Below are 21,290 nucleotides of genomic sequence, written 5' to 3' on the forward strand. Positions count from 1 at the left end.
TTTTTAACTGTGGCTATGTATATCAAATTGGAAATTTTAAATGTTAGTTTCAGTTTTAAAATGGTCAGAAGAAAATCCTTTGGGATTGATCCAGTTCATGTTGTACTCCTGCACCTTCGGATGGACCATGTGCACTGCCTTTTTAAGGTGAAATGACAGAAGAGAATCTAACTCCATTTTTCACCATGAAAATGCAAGCAAGGAGAATTTGCTTGAGAATTCTTCTCTCAACTGACTCCCTCAAACCCTCTTATTTTAGTTCTCATGGTCACTCCCAGTTCTAGATGTTGAGTGAACAACATCTTTTAGAATTGGGCCATAAGATATGTAACTGAACATAATTCTTTTCAGTCCATTGTGCAGATGAGCAACAAATCTCCTTTATAGGTTATATTGGAAAACAGAAGAGCTCTAACAAAATAGTGACAATTTTAACATGCATTTATGAGGGAGGAAACTGCTGAGTAATATACACAGAAAAGTATAATGGTTGATTTAAGAGTCTTAATAAATCATGGATGAAACTGGTGATTACCCCCAACCGACAGAACTGTTCAGTCCTGAAATGGTTATATCTCAAGAGATCTCTGGCAGATCTCTGGTTATATCTCAAGAGATCTCTGGCAGAATTTTATATATAATATAAACACAAAATAAGGTTAAATGAGGGAACAATGACAGTTTCTGTTTTAAAGGTTTTATAAAATAAAATACAAACTTCAGTCAAAAATGTGTAGATCTTTCTCCTAGTATGACTTGGAATGAAAACCTAACTTTCACATGTGTGCGTACATGTGCACGCCTGTCTAAAGCATACTGCCCATCCTCCACCTTCTCTCCCATTCTTTTGCTCTGAATGTCATCTGTGTTCCAAAATTAATCCTGCAGGGTTTGAAGACAACTTCTGTGCCTGGTGCCCTGTTAAATACCAGAGGGGAAGCAATAGCTCAGGCAGCTTTCTGACTATGCCTTGAAATGACACTTGGAAGGGGAAGGAAGAGTGGAAATGTCACCGTGTCACCACTGATGAGCTGGAGGGTCCTTCACACTCCCACAACCAAATGTGAAGGCACAGCTCACTCCTTCAGGGAGAAGGCAGAGGCACAGAGCCCAGGCCAAGGTGCAGCTATCTCTTTACTTGCTCTTTTCATGTCTGCAAAAGCCTAAAAACAGTCCCAAAGGCTTGTTAATGGTGCTGGGAAGGGGATTCAGATACACCACAGTGTGTGTTTGTGTGTGTATGTGTGTTGTTATCACTTGGGGAGGAGATTTTCTGTGCAACATACGCTACTCCTGACATTTTCAAGTTCAGAATCATTAAAGGCTATCTATTAAATGAGAGGAAAAAGCAGCTCCTTACTACATCATCCATTGGCTGAGATGTATTTTTTAATGACAGAAATGTATATATAACATACATGTGAGCCTGAATCCTACTCTAGTTCAGCAATCTATATACCTACCACATCTCTCCATTTATTACATCTTTATCCTATTTTCTTCCATGGCATTCTTCCCTTTCTAATTTTATACTCAGAACAACCCTGTGAGGCTGATCGTGCCAGTGGGTCTTATAAACCAGGTCAAGCCATGGTTGTATTTTTTTCTGACTAGTACTGCACTGCAGAACAGTTAATCAACATAACTTCATTCATCCCATGTCATAGCCTTTATTGGCATCACATAAATATGAACAACACACAGGTCACAAATATAAGGTTACATGGTTTTAAAATTGGGTTTTAAAACTCCAAACACAATATTATTTTTGAAAAGGAAAAAAAAACATCAAATCAGTCCTAGAATCACTAACAAATATAAATATAAAACTGTACTAAGTCCTATAGATTAACACCACAACAAATTTCTATTACTGCTTGCAAGAAACTAAAAATATCTTCACATATGGTTAGATCAGAAGTTTTTAATAAATAATATCAGGAAGTCCAGCTCTATAGATTGAAATGGATATATTTCTCACTGATCACATCATAAAAAGAGCAGTAAAAGAAAATGTGAATTACAGTCTCAGCACCACCCATCCCACAGGGACATAGCCTCTCTTCCTGAGGAACATTCTGAAACCTTCCATACAATAATGCAGAAGGTATAACATTAAATCTAGCTAGTGAAAAACCTCTGCATTGGATAGGGTTCTGAAGGTGATAAAAATAATCAGCTGCTTGACCATATTTAACTGGAATCTCCAAGCCCAAAGGAGAGCAGGTCTTGAAAGCAGCATTAAACAAAGTTCATACCTTCTATAATTGATAAGAGGATAATAATTAGACAACAATACTAAGGTCCATTATGCATAAGGTGTCTGCTGTGCGCCAAGAACAAATGTCCATCATAGCAAGATTTCTTGCACAGATGTATTCCCTCGAGTCTCACTTTCAATTTCCGTTCTCCCTGCATCAAGCAACACCATTTTAAACTTGACTTTAATTTTTTTTGCAGCCAGAGTGCAGGAGATTTGCCAGTGAGCACAGCTTTGCCTCAGACCTCCTCCGTCTGCCCACCCAGCCCCTCCCACTCCCTTGCACTCCGGTGCACACCTCTCCCCTTCACCCTTTTCAGATTTGATATTCTGTCAATTTTTATTTATCAGGCAAACAGACAGACACACACACACATACACACACACCTCCCCTTCCCCCTTTTCAGATTTGATATTCCTTCAATTTTTATTTATCAGACAGACAGACAGACAGAGAGACAGACAGACAGACAGACAGACATTAACAGAGAATCACTGTTTTTTATTGAATTGAAAACCTCCAAATGGCGTATCAGTCATTTTCCTCATGCTCTCACTTCCAGAGCCATTACAGTTAACAGCAGGCTGGGGAAAATACCTGTAAGATAGAGACTCTATCTTGGAGAGTCAGTTCTTACATAGCTAAGCAAAAAAGGATTTTTTGTAGCCTTTTTAGAAGAGGATTTCTTCGGAAAATTACAAGTAGGTTTCATTCCATTCACTTTGTGATACTATCCTATTGTTTCTGAAAAGTGTTTTGACAATGGTTATTTATTAATATTAGACAGGATAACGGGCCATTGTGAAGGTATACGAAGTCATTCAACAACCAAGGAATGACAGTCCATGTGGATATTGTTCAATGTTAATTTTGATGTTATCCCTTTGTACAGGGACTATTTGGTTTATGTTTCTTTGTAATAAGTCTGTGTAGAGATTGTTTATGTTATACAGTATAACAGCTTATTTGTAATTGTTTAAGTATATGAACATTGAATATTAGAGATATTGGTACATTAATGCCATTAGCCATACAGGTGCTTTTTGGATGGTTAACCCTCGAGCAACCTATCCAACTTTCATTATGGTTAATTGACAAATCTTAGTCAGCATGTTCCTTATAAGTTATTTGCTAGCATTGGTCTTTCCCTGTGCCTTCTAAAGAGTACTGGAAATAAATAGGTTTTGGTTAAGTATAGAGAGGTCTTAGGTTGTGTCTGTTGCTCCTTTTTCATGACAGTATAAATTCATTTTCCTAGTATTATTTTCAGTAAAAATATACTTTAGCTACTTTTCATAGTCTCAACATATACAATATACTATCAAAACCTTGTCATGATTTTTTTAAAGTAAACTATATGATTTTTGGCCAGGATTTCATTAGGTCTGGGAGAATTCCTCCTCTTTAGGAAGCAGGCTGGAAATACATACCTGAAGGTACAGCAGCTCCATCTGTGCACACAAAATGAATGTGTTGGTTTGGAGCAAAGTGAGATAAAGGTCATAAAGCATGTGATCAATATTACAGCAGACCTCAGGGCATACTTGCACTCCCTTTAGTCCTTCTGAACCTTAAGAAACCTACAGCCCAACCCCTATCAAGGCTACTGGGAGTATCTACTATATGTTTCCCTTTCATCCCTCCCTTCCTCCAAGGAATTCAGGGAAGCACTTGCAGCTCTACCTCCTCACCCCCAACCCCACCTCCATCTTATCCACCCCAAATTGTGACAGAGGTTAGGCTGAGATGAGCAGTGATAAGTAGGATCTTCCACATCCTAGTCCAGTACACAACACTACACAACACTCCCTCTACAGTCACACTCTAAGGCCGTTTCTGCGCTGGTGGCAGAAACAGCTGGGCCCCGGCATAGTTCATGACAGTGGAGCTATGGGACTGTTCACACGGAACTGTGCAGGCAGCCCCGAAGCCACTGCGGGCCACAGAGGTGTCTCCGCATGGAATCGCCTCTGGTCTGTGTTATTTGCTTACCTTTTCTTCCCTCCAAGGCTCCGGAGGGAGGAAGGGACATGCCCACGCTGCCCTCTGAACCCCAACACAAATAGGCAGCACCTAAAAGCGACGCCCTCATGCCAGTGCCCTTCACACGGCGCCAGTAGGAAGACGTTGCTTTCCAAATAACTCAGTCATTGAACGAGTTAGGAAAGGAGCATTTGCCTGCTGTTTTTGTGGGGGGGGGGGGGAGCACGGCACTGCTGCACTGCAGCAGCAGCAGCTGTGTGAACAGCACCCCAGGGATGTTGTTTTAACTGTCCCTAGGGCACTGTTTTTAGCCCATGCAGAAATGGCCCAAGCCTCATTTTGCTCAATGAATCTTATTGTTTGACATTTGCTTAGAGGTTGCTTGGCCATATACTGCCCAGGTTATAGCTGGAGTGATTCCTAATAATTAATCTAGACCCATTCTGCAACAACGCCTGCTCAATTAGGTGGTTCAGATTATATTGCCACCCAGTGCATTATGGAGAGGATGAGTGTGCCTTACTTTCCTGGCCAGACAGTATGCTGGCCCCATCATCAATGCCAGCAGGCACCCTTATGCAGCCATATCATTTGGTATATAAAACAAAAGGTAAACCCTGTGATCCATCCGGTTCCATATTTTGCTTCACACAGTAGCACAGCAGTTGCCTGGAAGGTCAACAAACAGAGCATAGAGCCCATGGCCTTCCCTTGATGTTGTTTCCTAGCACTGTGCTTCAAAGGTTTACTGCTTCGGTTTATGGAGGTTTCCTTTACTAATTATAGTTAGTTGCCTCCTGGAATATGTATAACCCCCTTTTAAAGCCATCTATGCTTGTGGCCTTCATGACCTCAAATGGCAGTGAATCCCACAATTTAATTACCCATTCAGTAAAGAAGGATTTTATTTTGACCATCCTGAATCTACCACTCATCATTTTCATCAGGTGTTCCTGAACTCTATACTCTTTTATTAAAAGATCTAGGTAACTTCATTCACCACATGCTGGACTGTCTTTGTTTTTGAATGCTCCACTTGGGTTCTAGTGCTACCTGACAGAACTAGGTAGGCACCTAACAGGATTAGGTAGGTTTTGGGATCCAAGCAGAACATTTGAAAACAAAGATGGTCCAGCATGTGGTGAATGAAGTTACAATTCTAGTTAGATCTTTCAGTGGAAAAGTGTATAGTGTTATGCAAGCAGAAGGAAAAGCTCCCTCTATTCACTTTTTCCACCTCATTCATAATTTTTAACAACCTCTATCACATCTCCTTTTTAAGGTTGCAAACCTTCAGGTGGAATCTGGAGTATTCCTAGAACAGTGGTGGCGAACCTATGGCACAGATGCCAGAGGTGGCACTCAGAGCCCTCTCTGTGGGCACGCGCAGAGTGCCCCTCCAACACACATCTAGGCTGGCCTGGGCCGCTGGGCTTGATTATTAGCATTAAACCTAAAACCTAGTTTTGGGGAAGCAGTGTAGGTAACCCTGTTAAGTGCTGATAAACCCCACTGATTTTCATGGGAAGAACTAAAGCATGATCCTTTATCTGGGAGTAAGCTTGGTTGCTGGCAATGGGGCTTGCTTCTGAGTAAACCCTCCTTGGGTCGTGATTCACCCGTTGGAAGCGTTTCACAGTTGCTTCAAAGCAAAGCCACCTACTACCGCCAAGCTTACTCCTGAGTAACGCACGCCTCAGAGCCAACCGTTTTTCTAAACTAAAACCTCAGGATTCAGCTTAAATTGCCATGTTGGCACTTTGTGATAAATAAGTGGGTTTTGGGTTGCAATTTGGGAACTCGGTCTTGAAAAGGTTCGCCACCACTGTCCTAGAATTACAATTGACCTCCAGACTACAGAGATCATTATCCCTGGAGGAAATGAGCATTATTGAAGGTGGACTCTATTACATCACATCCTCCCTTCGCCAAACTCTGCGCTCCCCAGGCACTGCCCTCAGATCTCCAGGAATTTCCCAAGCTGGATCAAAAACCCTAATCCTTCCAGTCACTTTTTCGCCTAAGCAGAAAAGTCCTCCTTGGAAAGGTGCTCCAGCCCCTTAATCATCTTGATTGATGAGAGAGGCAACTCCTCAAGATCAGCCTGACTAGAACGGGGGGGGGGGGGGCAAAACTTGCTACAGTAGCACCAAAGCATTGACCTAAACAGTATCTCTTCCTTGAGGGAATTTTTTTCGATACTCCAACTTTCAAGGTGTGAAATGCTGAGTTTCAAATCAGCAAAACACTTAACAATCTGCTTTTAGGCATGTAAATATACTATTGCCTTCAGCAGAGTTGTACAGATGTTGAAAATTACATACGTGTGTAGCTGGGTCGGATTAAGGTTCTTGTAGAATTCACTGAGGACCTCTCGGGGCCAGGTTTTGTTCAGTGAGTTGTAGCAACTTGTAATCAGGGATCCGATCTGGGGACCTGTATCCAAATATAGCATCACAAAGGAGTGCCTGAACACCCTGGACTCACACAGAGCTGAGCTGGAGATGGGAATAGGCTTGGCCTGAAATGAAAGGAATTGGCTTCCACTTGGAGGCAAAGGAGAAGGGTGGAGCTTTTATTTCAACTCAGAAATCAATAGGAAGCTGAAGAGAATTGCTCATTGTTTCAGGACCCCTTCTTGCAAAGACTTATATCACACAGCACACCACAATGTTCACTGGGAATAGCCCCATGTGCTCCACTTCATACAAACATAAATATTATCAGATTAAAATAATTTCTGCTATCTTCTATCAAGTTTGCCTGCAGGTTAACATTCTGGGTACTTCCAGACCACCATCTAGAAAATATGTGTGTTTGTGTGTGTGCATAGTACACAGTGTCTCTCTGTGTGTACACAGTTGTGTGAAACCCTCTGCTTGATATCTTTGGTGCCCCAGTAACATTTCTAGTTTCTTTGCCTGAAATGTTTCAGACACAGAAGGGCTGTTTCCTCCATTTGGCAGCTTGACAGTTTACTAACCTGCAATTTTCCCCCCTTTTAATTGCACTAATCAGGAGCAAGTTTGGACATATGCCCCTTTGCGGGCATCTGAGCTGGCATGAGATGGAGTCCACGCCTTGTCCTTTGAAGCAAACAAAACCTCCTGCAGAGATATGCTAATTTCAGTTCCTGCCCTTCATTTCTTGTGCATGAGATAGATGGATTTATTCCCTAGGTTTCCCTGAAAACTGCCTACTGTCCATCATAATGCCCTTGGTTTGAGAAAGAAAAAATTATGTATAGGTTGCAAAAATTAAGTACAACATTTGATACCATATGCATTATTTATTTACATTCACTCTTAAAGTTGTTCTCCTCTCTATTTTATTCTCACAATAGCCCTGTGAGGTCAATTAGGCTGAGAATGTGTGACTGGTCCAAGGTCATTCAGCAAGCTTTCATGGCAGACTTGGGATTCAATCCTGGGTCTCTTAGATTCTAGTCTGACACTCTAACCACCACACTAAACTGATACATCAGTTTTGTGATTTCAAATCACCTGACAGCTATTATACCCCGAAGTTATGAGTTCTTGTCCTGTGCCTAGGTAATTAGGAACTGGTTCACCTGCAAAAGGGGGAAAGGCACAGTGGAACCTGGCTCAATGATATGCTAGTCTGTGCCCAATGCAGCCAGCTTGGAAGAGCACAGATGTGGCAGTGGCCAGCTCTTCCAGGGAGAAGGAGCACAACCATGATAGCAGGTGATTTATCTAGAAATTAAGAGCAGGGCACCAGCTTCAACCTATGAAGGGAACATGAGAGTAACAGGTCTGGCTTCACCCTGTGCTTCACCCTGTGCAATAATGGTGGCAAAGATAAGCATGGGCATGGCAGTACCTGGCTTCACCCTAAGAGGAAGAACACGGGCCAAGCACTGCCTGGCTTTCCGTGACTGCCCAGCCTTTGCATGGTGTAGCTGGCAAGAAGAACTATGGCAGCACCGCCTTTTTCTTCAACAGGCTATCCATGGATGAAGGGATGGGTGGGATGGTGGGAGGGGCGTGGCCCTTTTCCAGGACTGTTTTGAACTCCCAGCCAACATCACAATATTAAAAACAAGCCATTCAAATGAGCCATTGGTCCAAGGACATAGGTAAGGGGGGGGGGGTTTCTCGGGTTCAACCCCCCCCATTCATGTCCGAAGCTCCGCCCACCCGTTTGTGGGTTTTTAAAACATTTTAGTGTTTTTTGGTTTTTGACCTACAGGGGGCGCATTATTTAGACTAGCATCACCAAACTTTCAGGATTTGTTTGGGGGACTCTCCTGATGATACCTGCCAGGTTTGGTGAGGTTTGGTTTGGGGGGGTCCAAAGTTATGGACTCCCAAAGGGGGTGCCCCATCCTCCATCGTTTCCAATGGAAGCTAATAAAACAGATGTATTTTGGCCTAATGCATAAAGAAAAGTAAAACGGGCACCAGGAGAGCCTCAGGGGGTAGAGCATACCAGAGGTGAAGTAGCAACAAAGAAAATATCCTCTTTATAGTCACCACTGACCTCATTTATGAAGATATGGGTATAGATAGCAGAGCTTGAGAAGCAGGCCCTCACTGATGGGCTTGGATAGTATAAAAAGAGATGATCTCTCAAGTACCTGGGACGTAGGTTAATGTGGGGTAAGAATCAACACTTTGAATTGTACTTGGAAACAGATGGGCAACCAAAACAGATCTTTCAGCACAAGGGTGATACAATCCCTTTAACCAATCCAACAAATAGATCAAGCAATGCATTTTAGACCAAAGGAATTTTATAGATTTATGGAACTTTATGACAGCCCCATGTACAACACATTACAGGAATCTAACCAGGATGTGATCAGAGCAAGAATCACAGTGGATAGATCATGCCATATAAGAAACCTTGTAGATTACTTCATAATTTCAACTATTTTTTCTGAACATTTATAAGAGCAGTGGTGGGATCCAAACATTTTAATAACAGGTTCCGATGGTGGTGGGATTCAAACAGTGGCGTGCCGCACACACGCACCTCCAGTCCCTATTGGGCAGGGAGGTTGCTTTAGTAACCCTTTCTCGGCACTCAGAAAAAATTAGTAACCACTTCTAGAAAAGTGGTGAGAACTGGTTGGATCCCACCTCTGTATAAGAGCCATATTTTCTGCATGGGAGCAGGAAATGTATTTCCTGTTTCCTTCCCCCACTTAATTCAATTCATTAAATTAGGATGTAGAAGAAGCTACAAATCCTTCTAGGAAATGATGTTTCCGTGCAGTGCCAAAAGCATAATTTCCAGTTAACAAGAGGGACAGGAAGGCTTCCCTTGTCTACCCTTGCACAGAACCCCCTCCATGTTATCAGATATAAGTTTTCTTGGTTGTGAAGAGAATAGGAATGCTGAGAACTTTGCCTTGGCCATGTCTTCAGGTGAGCATACAACCTTTTCAAAAGCTGAAATCCTACATGAGTCAAGCCTCATATCCCTTTACCTTTCCACCTTCAACCTTTTAGCAGCTGCTAAATAGCTTTGTGGCTATAGCTCTGTAGTGTAGGAGTTTCATTTTCTTTTGCTTTGTACTTCCAAGGTCATAGATGGTTGAGTCAGGGATGTGGGGACCCTCCAACTCCCATAAGCCTGTACAAAATAATGTTGATAATGCAATCTTGGGCTCATTCCGCACATGCAGAATAATGCACTTTCAAACTGCTTTCAGTGCTCTTTGAAGCTGTGCAGAATAGCAAAATCCACTTGCAAACAGTTGTGAAAGTGGTTTGAAAACACATTATTTTGCGTGTGCAGAAGGGGCCTTAGACAAATGGAAAGTATTTTTCAAAAATACAGCATTTAGTTAATGATAACTGACTGACTTATTTGCAGGGGTGAATCGGCTATTAACCAATGACCTAGGCCATGCACACTGGGCCACACTAGCCCTAAGAGAAGGTTGGGTGCATTCTGTCTGGAGGCCCATGCCTGGATGTTCCCTGTCCATCACAATAAAAGATGTGACTGGCCGGATCTTACCCAGTCTATCACAGTGACGGATGTGTCTGGCCTCAACTCATCATGCCTGGCAAAGGACAAGTCTGGCTCTGTCCACCAAGTAGGATTGTCAGATCTGAGTTTGCAAATACCTGGATTTTTTTGGGTTGGGCCTGAGGAGGGTAAGATTTGGAGAGAAGGGACTTCCGTGAGTATAGTGCCATAGAGTCTACCCTCCAGAGCAACCATTTTCTCCAGAGGAACTGACCTCTATTGCCTGGAAATCAAAGCCATTGAAACAATCTCACAAAATAAGATTTTTAAAATCCATCATTTATTCACCCTATAAGTCTGTTTCTTAAAACACAGTAAGGTAACCACTAAGAGAACCTTAAGGGGGAGGATATTCTAAAGGCAGTTGTCACCACAAAATATGCTCTGTCTGTATTTATTTTCTACAGCTTATTTACAAAATGTATACCCTGCGATTCTACCCTCACAAGGACCACCAAGGCATCCAACATTTTAAAGCATACATGATAAAAACACATTTTAAACCATTAAAATTAACCCCCAACAAACATCATTAAAACAAATAAAGCAATTAAAATACATACAGTCATAAAAGCAGCAATGAAAACATTGGTCGGGAAGGAGGGTTAACTAAGGGATGCCAAACAAAACAAAAACGTATTTACCTGCTGACAGAAGAAGATGATTGAAGGGGACAGATAAATCTCCCTAGGGAGTGAGTTCCAGAATTTTGTTATCACAACTGAAGAAACCCTTTCTTGGGTTAACATCTGTCTGGTCTCAGATGGCATGGGTAACCAAAGCAGGGATTCCAAAGATCACTAGAATGTACAAATAGGTTCATATGGGAGAAGGCAATTACTAGATATGTTGGTCCGAGGCCCTGCAGGGCTTTTAAGGTCAATACCAGTACCTTAAATTTAGCCTGGAAGCAAATTAGATGCCAGTGCAGGTGACTGGACTGATATGATCCCTACCATTAAATTAAGCCAACACTCTGACCACAGCATTCTGTTCCAACTGTAGTTTCTAGACAGTCTTCAAGGGCAGCATCACATAGATTGCATTGAAGTAATGCAGTCTAGATTTTACTGGGACATGTACCACAGTGGCAAAATCTTTTCTGCCCAAGAAGGACCAAAGCTGGTTCACCAGCTAAAGTTGGTAAAAGGCACCAGTGGCCACCACTGCTACCTGTTTATTCACTTATGACAACTTCAGTTATTATAAAACCACAGAACTTATCAACAGAACTAAGCCTTTGAAGGCTGATCTACGGATAACCAAGGAACTGGAAAAAACAGCTGATCACATTTTTGCTTGCTTTCCATTCATTAATTCCCCATTCAGTGGAGCCCTATTATCAATAAACAAAGAGGAAGCCAATGGCTCCACCAGTCCCAAAGACAAACTGTACCAGGAGAGTATATCCAAGCAAGTATCCGATATATTGATTACCTGTATATTATTATTGGCTTGGGACCTCTTCAGTGGTGACAACACAATGGTTATACTCTGTAGTGTATAGACTCTTAGCACAGCTAGTCTTCTTTATCATCATCTCTTGCTAAGCAAGTTCAGTTTTTCCCTTCCCTTGTAGACCTGTCACTTCTTGCCAGCCAATTTTGTAACTAAATAGTGAACAAATCAACCAGTATGTTAGAAATTATTTTAAAGTCTTTTAAGTTTGATATTCATTTCAGTCTGCGTTATCAAGTTTTGAGCATGTGCTTTCCCAAAGCCTTATGGGAAGTATAGTTCCTCTCCCACAACTTTTAATTGCCTGACCCAACCATGCATGGCCCTGTGGGGGAATTGGTTTTACCTACTGCACAAATAAAAAGTGCCTGGAGGCAAGGAATTGCAACTCCACCATCATAAGAAAACAAAACTCTACCACATAGCTGCTATTCAGCTGTAAAGCAGTTTGCTAGCTGCTCAATTCAAATCAATCAGATTCAAGGCTTGAGTTATGGCTCACCGTAACTATGCAAAACAATATGCTCTCCTGACGAATTTGCAAATGGTGATATTCACAGCATCCCGACTTGTGAACATTTAAAAATGTTTCTTCAAGTACATTGTTTTAAAAAACTACTGTAGAAAACCCACTGGTTAACCCATCATTAGTTAGGGATGCCAGCCTCCAAGTGGGAGATGGGGATCCCCTGGAATTATAGTTAATGTCCAGATGACAGTGATTAGTTTCCTTTGAGAAAAATGGCTGCTTTGGAGGGCGGACTCAATAGCATAGTATCCCACTGAAATCCCTGTACTCCCCAAATCTCCAGGAGTTCCCCATCCTGGATCTGGTAGCCCTACCCCCTGCCCCCATTCCCTGCCAGTGGCCAGAAAGGGAATGGCAACCCTATTGCTAGTACTGGTAGAGTACTGCCACAACAAGAGCGCATTATGGAAAAATGGTAATGTATGAGTAGATCTTCGTTACAATCTCATGTTCTCACCACAATGGCGAAACGTTTGTGCCTGCAAAGGAAGGGTGGGGGTGGGATGCTAATAAATACAGTTCCATAACTACTGTTCAGTCCATCTGTTTACCTTTCAGTCATCACGATCCCCATGTCTCTCTATGGGCAGCCTTCCATCCATCACAGATATGATAATGTTCTCCACTCTGAAATGAGACAGAACTACACTAGTCTGTGCATGTTGCTGTGAACGAGGGGGAGCAAAGCAAAGGGGGAGAGGTGCTGCCCAAAGGCACATGATGCAGAATTCAGCTACTAGTAGCTTTTTAACCCTGATTTAAAATACTTAATTACTGACAACAATCTAAAACACCTTTAACTGAAGCTAAGTACAGTGGTAGCCTACAGGAGGGTGGGCCTTTTTAAAAGTAGGTGGCATATATCCTTCCCCCATACCTATGTGCAAACTTGCAAATGGGCTTTGAAGAGTCAACAGCAGATATTTGTCTGTTCTGAACCACTGGCAAATAAATTGAAGGGGGAGAGCATTTCGCTGCAGCTTACCTAGAGGCAGACCACCTTTAGAGATGGCAGAAGTGTTGCTGAATCATCCAGGAGAAGGTTCTTAGAGAGTTTACTGGTTTGTTTGTCTGGGGGTGCTGGTCTGGGTTGCCTGTGTTCCACCTAATTTCAGTAGTACTAGCTGCCCCAGGGCTTACCTTGATGTTGCTTCAACCACAAAACCCTTGACTGCTTATCCTGCACTATTAAACATAAAAAGACTAGATTAGGTAACAATTTTCAGTCTTTTGTAACTCAATAATGGTAGTAAATCTCCTGACTAGATTTAGTTTTCTTGTTGCCTTCTCTAATCAGTTCTGTATTTCACACACCACTGTATGTAGTGCTAAAGGAGAACAGGGTTAGTAAAGGAAACTTTCCCCCTTCTGCTTACTCTCCCACCTTTTTTTAAATAACACTTTTTTTAAATGTCTTTGTTCTTCAAGGGTATTAAGTTGCATCTCACAAATTCTGCCCGGAGATACACAGCAAAACAAGCTGTCACTTCTCCAAGTTCCTAATTCTTTCCAGTCTCTCAGAACTTCCGCCTGGCTTGCTCCTGGTCTTGAGTCTTCCCAATAGATGCCTTTCCACCAGGTATAATGCCATCTGGAACTTTATGATAATAGCATCGATCAGATTCAGAGAAAGTTTTCCACCTGATACCAAGTTGTGTGATTGAAATATAGCAGAAGATAATGAATGGCAAGAATAGATAATCAACTAGCATCTGTAACAGGAAGGGAGCTGAATTGAACAGTGTAATTCTATGTACACTTACCTGTGAATAGCTCTTGTTGGCTACAGTGAGACTTAATGTCTGAGCAAACCTGTTCATCATGTTGTTAGCCACTGAATTGGAAGAATAGATGCTCTTGGCATCTCTTATCTCCTCTTCCCAAAGACTGCACTTTCAATAGTGATATGGAGCTGGTGTTCTGGAAAGGCTGAGTTGGTCATTTGACTAGCCATGAAATATTGAGGGGAGAACCAAGATGTCTGGGAAGTTCAGGGTATGGGAAGTTCAGGAATGAAGCAGGGAAGGACTTTATAAATTGATTTGGAGGCAAGCAGATGAGTAAAGCAGAGAAGAATACGAAGATACTGGTGACATCATTTATGTATAGATAACCTGTGCCTTATATCCAAAATAAATAGATCTGCCAGGCCCAGCCCAGTGAAGCTTCTTAATTATTGGCAGAAATGCTATGATTTTATTTATTCATTTCTTTTACACCATTTATACCTTATTTTACTGCCATCATAAAGGCCATCAAGAAGTGACATAACATCACTGTGGTGACAGTGATTTTCAGTGCATTTTTCTTCTACCAGCTGACAGAGCAGCACCAGGCAGTGGAGTGGTCAGATAGTGGGGGCATCATCAGCCATAGCAGGACACCTAGCAGCTCTGGTAACTACTCTGTAAACTCTACAAGTTCAGATCTAGAATTGTGTGAATGTGTGCTATCTAAACTGTCTCCTATCTTTGATAATAAACTGTCTCCTGGAGATTGGACAAGCCCCAGTATTTCGAGGTGCAATAATATTATGTTCATAGCTAGTTATAAATATTTCCTCCACAAAACACAGGTCAGTTCTGTCTTACCTCTCTGTTCTTTCACAAGTCTTACATACAGTTTTGCCCATCTCCAAGCAGGGCCTTGGGATGTCCCAACATTATAACTAATCTCCAATCTATAGAGGTGAGTTCTACTAGAGAAGGTGACCCTTATACCCTGCTGAGGTACTGTTAGGTCTCGAACCTTAAACCAACAAAGAAGACTCTGTATTGTTGATCAGTAGAGTTTATTGAGAAGTGTCATAGCACCCAAGCTTGGCAAAGCCAGTTCTGACAAACCTGGCTTTAGTCACCTCCTTTATCCTTTGCAAGTCCCCTCTCTCAAATTCCCAAGAAATGGTGAAAAACAGTCACCGCTGAGGTGCCCCAAGGTCGGTGGCAGATAGAAAAAGTCCACCAACCCCTCCATGTGTTTCCCAACAGCAGGAAATGTCACCCCTCCTAACCATACACTACCTGAAAGAGGCTTTTGCCCAAGCTGTGGTGGATCGTGTTGTTATAAGCAAATTCTGCAAAAGGCAACAATTCAACACAATGTGATAGTTCATGTAGCACCTTAGGTATTGTTCTAATACTGCATTCATCCTCTCGGTCTGGCAGTCTGTAGCTGCGTGATAGGCCGACGATAACCCCTGCTCCACCACTAGATACAATCCCCCTGACAGGTACCTACTTTCCCCAAATTTCACCTTTCCCAGGCTCCATCCACAAATCTCCAGGAATTTCCCAACCTGGAGTTGGCAACCCTACAAGTTATATACTAGTGAATTCTCCTTCATAAGGGTGTATCGTGTGCACATTCCTGGTGTGGCTAATGATCTAGGCAAAGTATCCTGAGGCAATATAATAAAGTAATCCCTACAATATTTTGATACTGAAATGCCACACAAGATTCCAGAGAATAGTAGATATATAGCCAAAACTTTATTGGGTCTGGGAAGTAAATCTGCCATTGCCATTGCTATGCAGCTTCTAGGGCCCTCATGGGCACATGACAGTGTTAAAAATTTTAAACCTGAGAACATTCATCCTTTGAAGCATGGATTTAAATCCAGCCTAAACCATTCAGATTATACTAGGAGGAATTATAGCCAAGGGCAATGAGATTTCAGAAAGAGATCTGGATTCTGGATACAGTTAATAGTGATTCTTGTGGTTGCTGAAATACAGAATTGTGAAAGCTTGGTCTTCAGAGCTACTTCTGTTAAATCCACAAAAATGGACAACCCTGTTAAAAAGGGCCTAAGGTACTGCAGTTAGCTTCTACAGAATAGGGATTATTTTTTTTTTCATTTATTCCTTCTGATTTAGCAAATGTCATCACAACATGTTTGTCCTCTTTCTAAAAGCACAGGGCAGGGTTGGAGAACTGACAGGTTCTGTGTAAACTAAGTCTCCAGCTTGCCAGTTTTTAATGACACACTGGAAGAAAAAAAATAGCCTTAAAGCCCTAGATTTTTGTATATGTTTCATTCTCTTTGAAAAGGAGTCTGCAGATGATATCAATTTATAAACGCATTGTACTTTCTTGATTATTTTTTTAAACTCAAAGGTTACCCTATGGTTGCATGCTGCCATCGATATTTAACTCAAGTTTTAAGATGTTTGTATTTAGGCCCACTGCATTACGTGACTCTCATAAGGGCTAAGAATAAAATACCTACTTCTAGTCTTTCAGCCATCTTTTGATGACACAGTGCCAGTTCTGTCACACAGAGGAGGCCATTGAGGGAAGATTGCTTTCGGCACTTGAAAAAAGGGCACCTCTTTCTGTCATTCTGCAGGATCGGGTCCTTGTGGCATTTTTAATTGACATTTTAGTCTTTAAAACGGTAGCAGCATTCACATGTCAAACACAAGAATGACGTCACATATACTTCAACCCTAAGAAGAGGCAGATTTGCCTTTCTTGCTTGAATGCTTTGTACTGGTAAAAATATAGGAACCGCACCCCTCCCATTATACATATGAATGGGTGGGCTCCTGCATAGTGAACCACCACCACAATACAATTACTTGTTTTAACTCCAATCGAAGAAGACTTTCTAAAGATCTTGAATCCCAAATCCATCATGCTCTCTCACGGAGACAGGTGATTTCATTGTCAACACTGCTATCTCTCCTGTTTCTTAAGTTGCTTGCTCTGTCCTTTGCAAGACTGCAAGGCAGGTGAGCTATCATCACTGAAATGAGGCAAAGATTGGATCTCTGCCTCTAATCCTCTACTCCAAGATGTTACCCCTGCCTACCAGCACACATGCAGCCCAGAGGCATAGCTAGGAAAAATGGAACCCAGTGCAAAATCTGAGTTTTGCTGCCCCCCACCATGTTTGTTTGTGTTTTTTGTTTTTTCAGTTTTCAGCCTGCAGGAGGCGCAGTTTGTAGGCTAGCAGTATCAAAATTTCAGGGTATCTTTGGGAGACTATCCTGATGATACCAGCCAGGTTTGATGAAGTTTGGTTCAGGGGGTCCAAAGTTATGGACTCTCAAAGGTGTAGCCCCCATCTCCTATTCGCTCCCATTGGAAACAATGGGGGATGGGGTCACCCCCTTTGGGAGTCCAAACCTTAATACCCCCCAAACCTCACCTAAATTGGGTGGTATCATCAGGAGAGTTCCCTGAAAACTCCCTGAAAGTTTGGTGCTGCTAGCCTAAAAACTGCGCCCCCTGCAGGTCAAAGACTGAAAAACATTTAAAAAATACAAAAGAAATCCTGAAATTTTTGCCCCCCTCCCCAGGCATGCGCCCGGTGCAACACGCACCCCCCTGGGTCCCCTTGTAGCTCTGCCTCTGATCCAGTCCCAGTTCACAAAACAGCTCAACTCAAACATGCTTCATTGAGAAAGTACTCTCATGCCCTTGAGTCAATGCCATTATTGCAGTTGTTCTCACCAAGCTTCAGTGTAATGTCTGGAAATCCAGGGGTAGCATATGTACATTTGAGGCATTCCCCAAATCTTCCCAAACAGGAACAGGTGGCAATACTCAGGACTATCTCTGGAGGCTAAGGATAGCTTGGACAGAGAAAGGCAAAGCCCCTTAGGGAGTAAAGGGGCACTGCATGAAAGAATTAGCGACACGTGCCCAGAGCTGGCCTCCTGCCCTGAGTTTATAGTATCAAGTAGGGTGCCGCCACTTTTCGACAGGAAGCATGAACAGTCATCAAATCATAAAGGAGAGCCGGTCTATGTTTTATCCCCTCTTTTATGACAACTTAAAATGATAAGCTCACTTTGAAACTGGTTTTTCTCCTTTTCGTGTAGTGGCACTTAAAACAAACTGGTTTATGACTCTCCTGATATCTCTGATTGCAGGTGGCAAAGGCAGGCCGGGTCTGATAAGATAACTGATATTGCTGTTTCAAATAAATGTGCTCGTTAAGCAGGAATCTTAAAATGTTGGGGCATTTGCCTGAGTTCTTCATTTCCTCCTTTGCCCTGTCTTTCTAACCACTACCTCTGGGATCATTGCACCCAGTTATACCTATCTGAATTGGAAGAAGCCTGGAATATAAATGGAATGGATGAGCCTTAATGGATAACGTTGTGTTCATTTTCAAAACTGTATAGAATGAAAAGATAATGTAACTCTAAGTGTGGCCATGGGTTTTGTTATGTTTTTGAAATGGCCAGAAATATTAGGTAACTCAAATATTTGACCTTGAGATGCACTTTCACTTCCTTTCCCCTAAGTGAGTAATATAATTGAAACATTTCAAGTAAATTAGGAAATTCCTTGACAATTTTTTCTTCCTTAATTGACTAATAAATCTGGCAGTTATGTTTGCTAAAGGAAGTGGAGAATAAGCTGAAGCACATTTCATTGAAACAGATGAGCACCCAAAAGCACAGTCTGAAATCAAGGGGCTCAGCTATGACTAACTCTTCATAAAATGTTGACCAGAAAAATGTTGAACAGAAAAATGATACGGTTTTCTTCCTGTCTTGCTGAAGTGTGAGGTCCAATTCTGCTGGATCTGAAGCTTTGTGTGTGTATGTGTCACTTGCTAGGACGAGACCAGCACTGCTGCTAAACAATCAAGACAAATCGTATTTCAATTGGAGCCCAGAGCCCTTCTTGGTAGGAAAACTTTCTGGACAATTTTGAGGAGTAAGTATGAATCTCACACTGCCTATGACAGACACCTATAACATTTGAAAAACTTATACAGTGGAAATACAGTTCATTGATACAAACTTTTTGTCCATGGAAAGTGGCCACTGGGGGTGAGAAGCAATTTTTTGTGTGGTATTTTTTCAAGCTTAGGCTTTAAAAACCCTGAAATTTTCAAAAAATCTGAAAAGTCAAACCAACATGCTGGCTTTTTGGGGTTTCCAAAAATTTTCAAGTTTTTCAAAGCCCACATCCCAAAAATACAGCTGCCTGAAGGAATCAAGAGACCCAACCCCCCAGCAGCCCTGACAACTTCCTCCCCACCAGAAAACCCATGTCGGAGAGCTGCCTGCAGGGCTCGAGAGGTTTGACCCCCACTCCAAATATACTAGCCAGAGGCTGTGGTGAAATGGTGGATGCACAGTTGACTGAAACTCAATCCATTGAAGATAAAAGTCCTGTGCCTGGGTCAGGAAGTTTCAAAACTGGGTTCAACCTGCCAAACGTAGATGGGGTAAAATTAACCCCTAGACCCACTATTTAAAGCATGGGTGGGATTCTGGATGCCTCTCTTTCTATGGAGGTCCAGGTCACAAATACAGCCAGAATTGCATTTTTCATCTAAGCAGTTTGGTGCCCTATCTGTTTCGCCTAACCCAGACACTGTGATCCATGTGACAGTTGCCTCCAGACTCAACTTCTGTAACTTTCTCTATGCAGGGCTGCTCCTGAGGAAGGAGAACAATTTGTGCTTGCCATGGGGAAACTTTGAAAATTGAACCTCTCAGCAATTTCTCCAACTGCTTGTTTAGAATATTCATTGCATTTATGTCTGTCACCAGTGAAAGCCATTCCATGTTACAATGAGGACTGTCCTTTTCATGTGATCTCCATTATGAGCTTAGCTTCTAATTCAGTTGTTACAATTGCTGTATAGATTCATAATAATCCATTGAGGATATGAGAAAATCTATAGCTACCGTGATTATCAGTCCTGCCAGGTGTTAAATTGAGAAGAAAAATAATAGAGTAAGGCTGCTAATCTTATGAATATGCTCTGGTACCTTGTTGATACTGCTTTAGTTCCACAATCCATAAGGATTGTGAATGGGAAAGGGGAGTTATTCAGCAGCTATAGGCCTGACGTTCATTTGCTGACATTTTGCTGAACTATCTGGCATTTCTCTAGTAGCCTTTCCACTTTTTGTTAATCTCAAGAGATTTCTGATCCAATATAGGTACTATGTATGTGCTCTTCCTTACGTGGGAGAAATCTATACTGTCTGATAAGCAGGAGCCTGGGGAAAAGTTTTCCTTCTCCCCTTTCCAGGCAAGCAGAGCTAGGAAGACACCAGCATCTTCAAGCCTGCAGCCCCGATCTGGATTTTCCCTGCCTCTGGGGTACCTTTGATGATAGCACAGTCGGGCAATCATTCTACACTGCTTGTTTTTATTAGGAAATTCCATGTATGTATGTCATACTTTTGTTTACAGACTTTCAGTTTTCAGCACTTGGGATGATTTTTTTTTTGCACTTGTATTTGAGCAACGGGGCAATTTAATGCTCCCAATTGGCCCCCACTGGCCAATTATCACCCTCAAGGCGCACTGGCAAATCATACCTTGCCTACATTTCTGTCCTTTTGTTGGTAAGCTGCTTTTCCATGTTAGGCTGCTTGTTATGATTGGCTGGGCTGCCCTTTCTTCATTTTTTAAATTATGGACAGTAGCTAAAGAATTTAGCATTCCTACAATTATGGCCGATTGCAGGGCTAAGGGAACATTGCTTTATTGTTGTTGTTTTTCAAAGCACCCTTACACTGGTCCTGTTATCAATAAAGAAATTTGCTGCATTTATGCTCCGTTCATTCTTACTGTGCACCAGTTTTGTTTGGGCAAAAGGGAACTGTACTCCATATAGTACTTTTTGGGTTGCAGTGTTGGCTTACCTTCCCAGAGTTCAAAAGGCTGTTGGTTCCACCATTGCTGTCTCAGCTCTTCCTCGCTCAAGGGCCTCATTGGGCTGGCAGATCTCTGCTGCTGCAGCTCACCTATCCTCACTTCATACAACATTGGAAAATGGCACCCAGGTGTGATGCCCAAATATGTTACCATGAGGTAGCAATGGGTGGCTGCTTGTTCTGGACCATCTGATTGACCAAGACGGTTGTGACGGACTACAGTAGAAATATGATTTTTAAAGTGCAGTTCTGTCTACAATCGTTTACCTTCAGAGTGAGGCAAAGAGGACTAGGAACAGGATAAGCCACCTAGTTGGCTGTGGTCTCCTGCACTCTGATTGGGCAAGTAACTGCATAATGCAGGGGGGGCGGGGGGCGGAGAGGATATGTCCCTTGTTACAAGAAGCCGAGGGGCTT

The 21,290-nt window shown here is 42.2% G+C and overlaps 1 long non-coding RNA gene across 1 annotated transcript in view; it reads right to left on the reverse strand.

Annotated features, from left to right (window-relative positions):
• The window catches only part of LOC125427013, a 65,146-nt gene that overhangs the window by 36,848 nt on the left and 7,008 nt on the right, over positions 1 to 21,290 (reverse strand). Inside the window, exons 2-4 of the long non-coding RNA XR_007243623.1 lie at positions 12,786 to 12,861; positions 11,685 to 11,857; positions 10,892 to 11,047 (exon numbers count right to left, since the gene is read on the reverse strand). This is a non-coding gene — a long non-coding RNA (uncharacterized LOC125427013). The remainder of the gene's footprint in view (positions 1 to 10,891; positions 11,048 to 11,684; positions 11,858 to 12,785; positions 12,862 to 21,290) is intronic.

The sequence above is a fragment of the Sphaerodactylus townsendi genome, linkage group LG02 (genome assembly GCF_021028975.2).
Source record: "Sphaerodactylus townsendi isolate TG3544 linkage group LG02, MPM_Stown_v2.3, whole genome shotgun sequence".
In the NCBI taxonomy this organism is placed as follows: domain Eukaryota; kingdom Metazoa; phylum Chordata; class Lepidosauria; order Squamata; family Sphaerodactylidae; genus Sphaerodactylus; species Sphaerodactylus townsendi.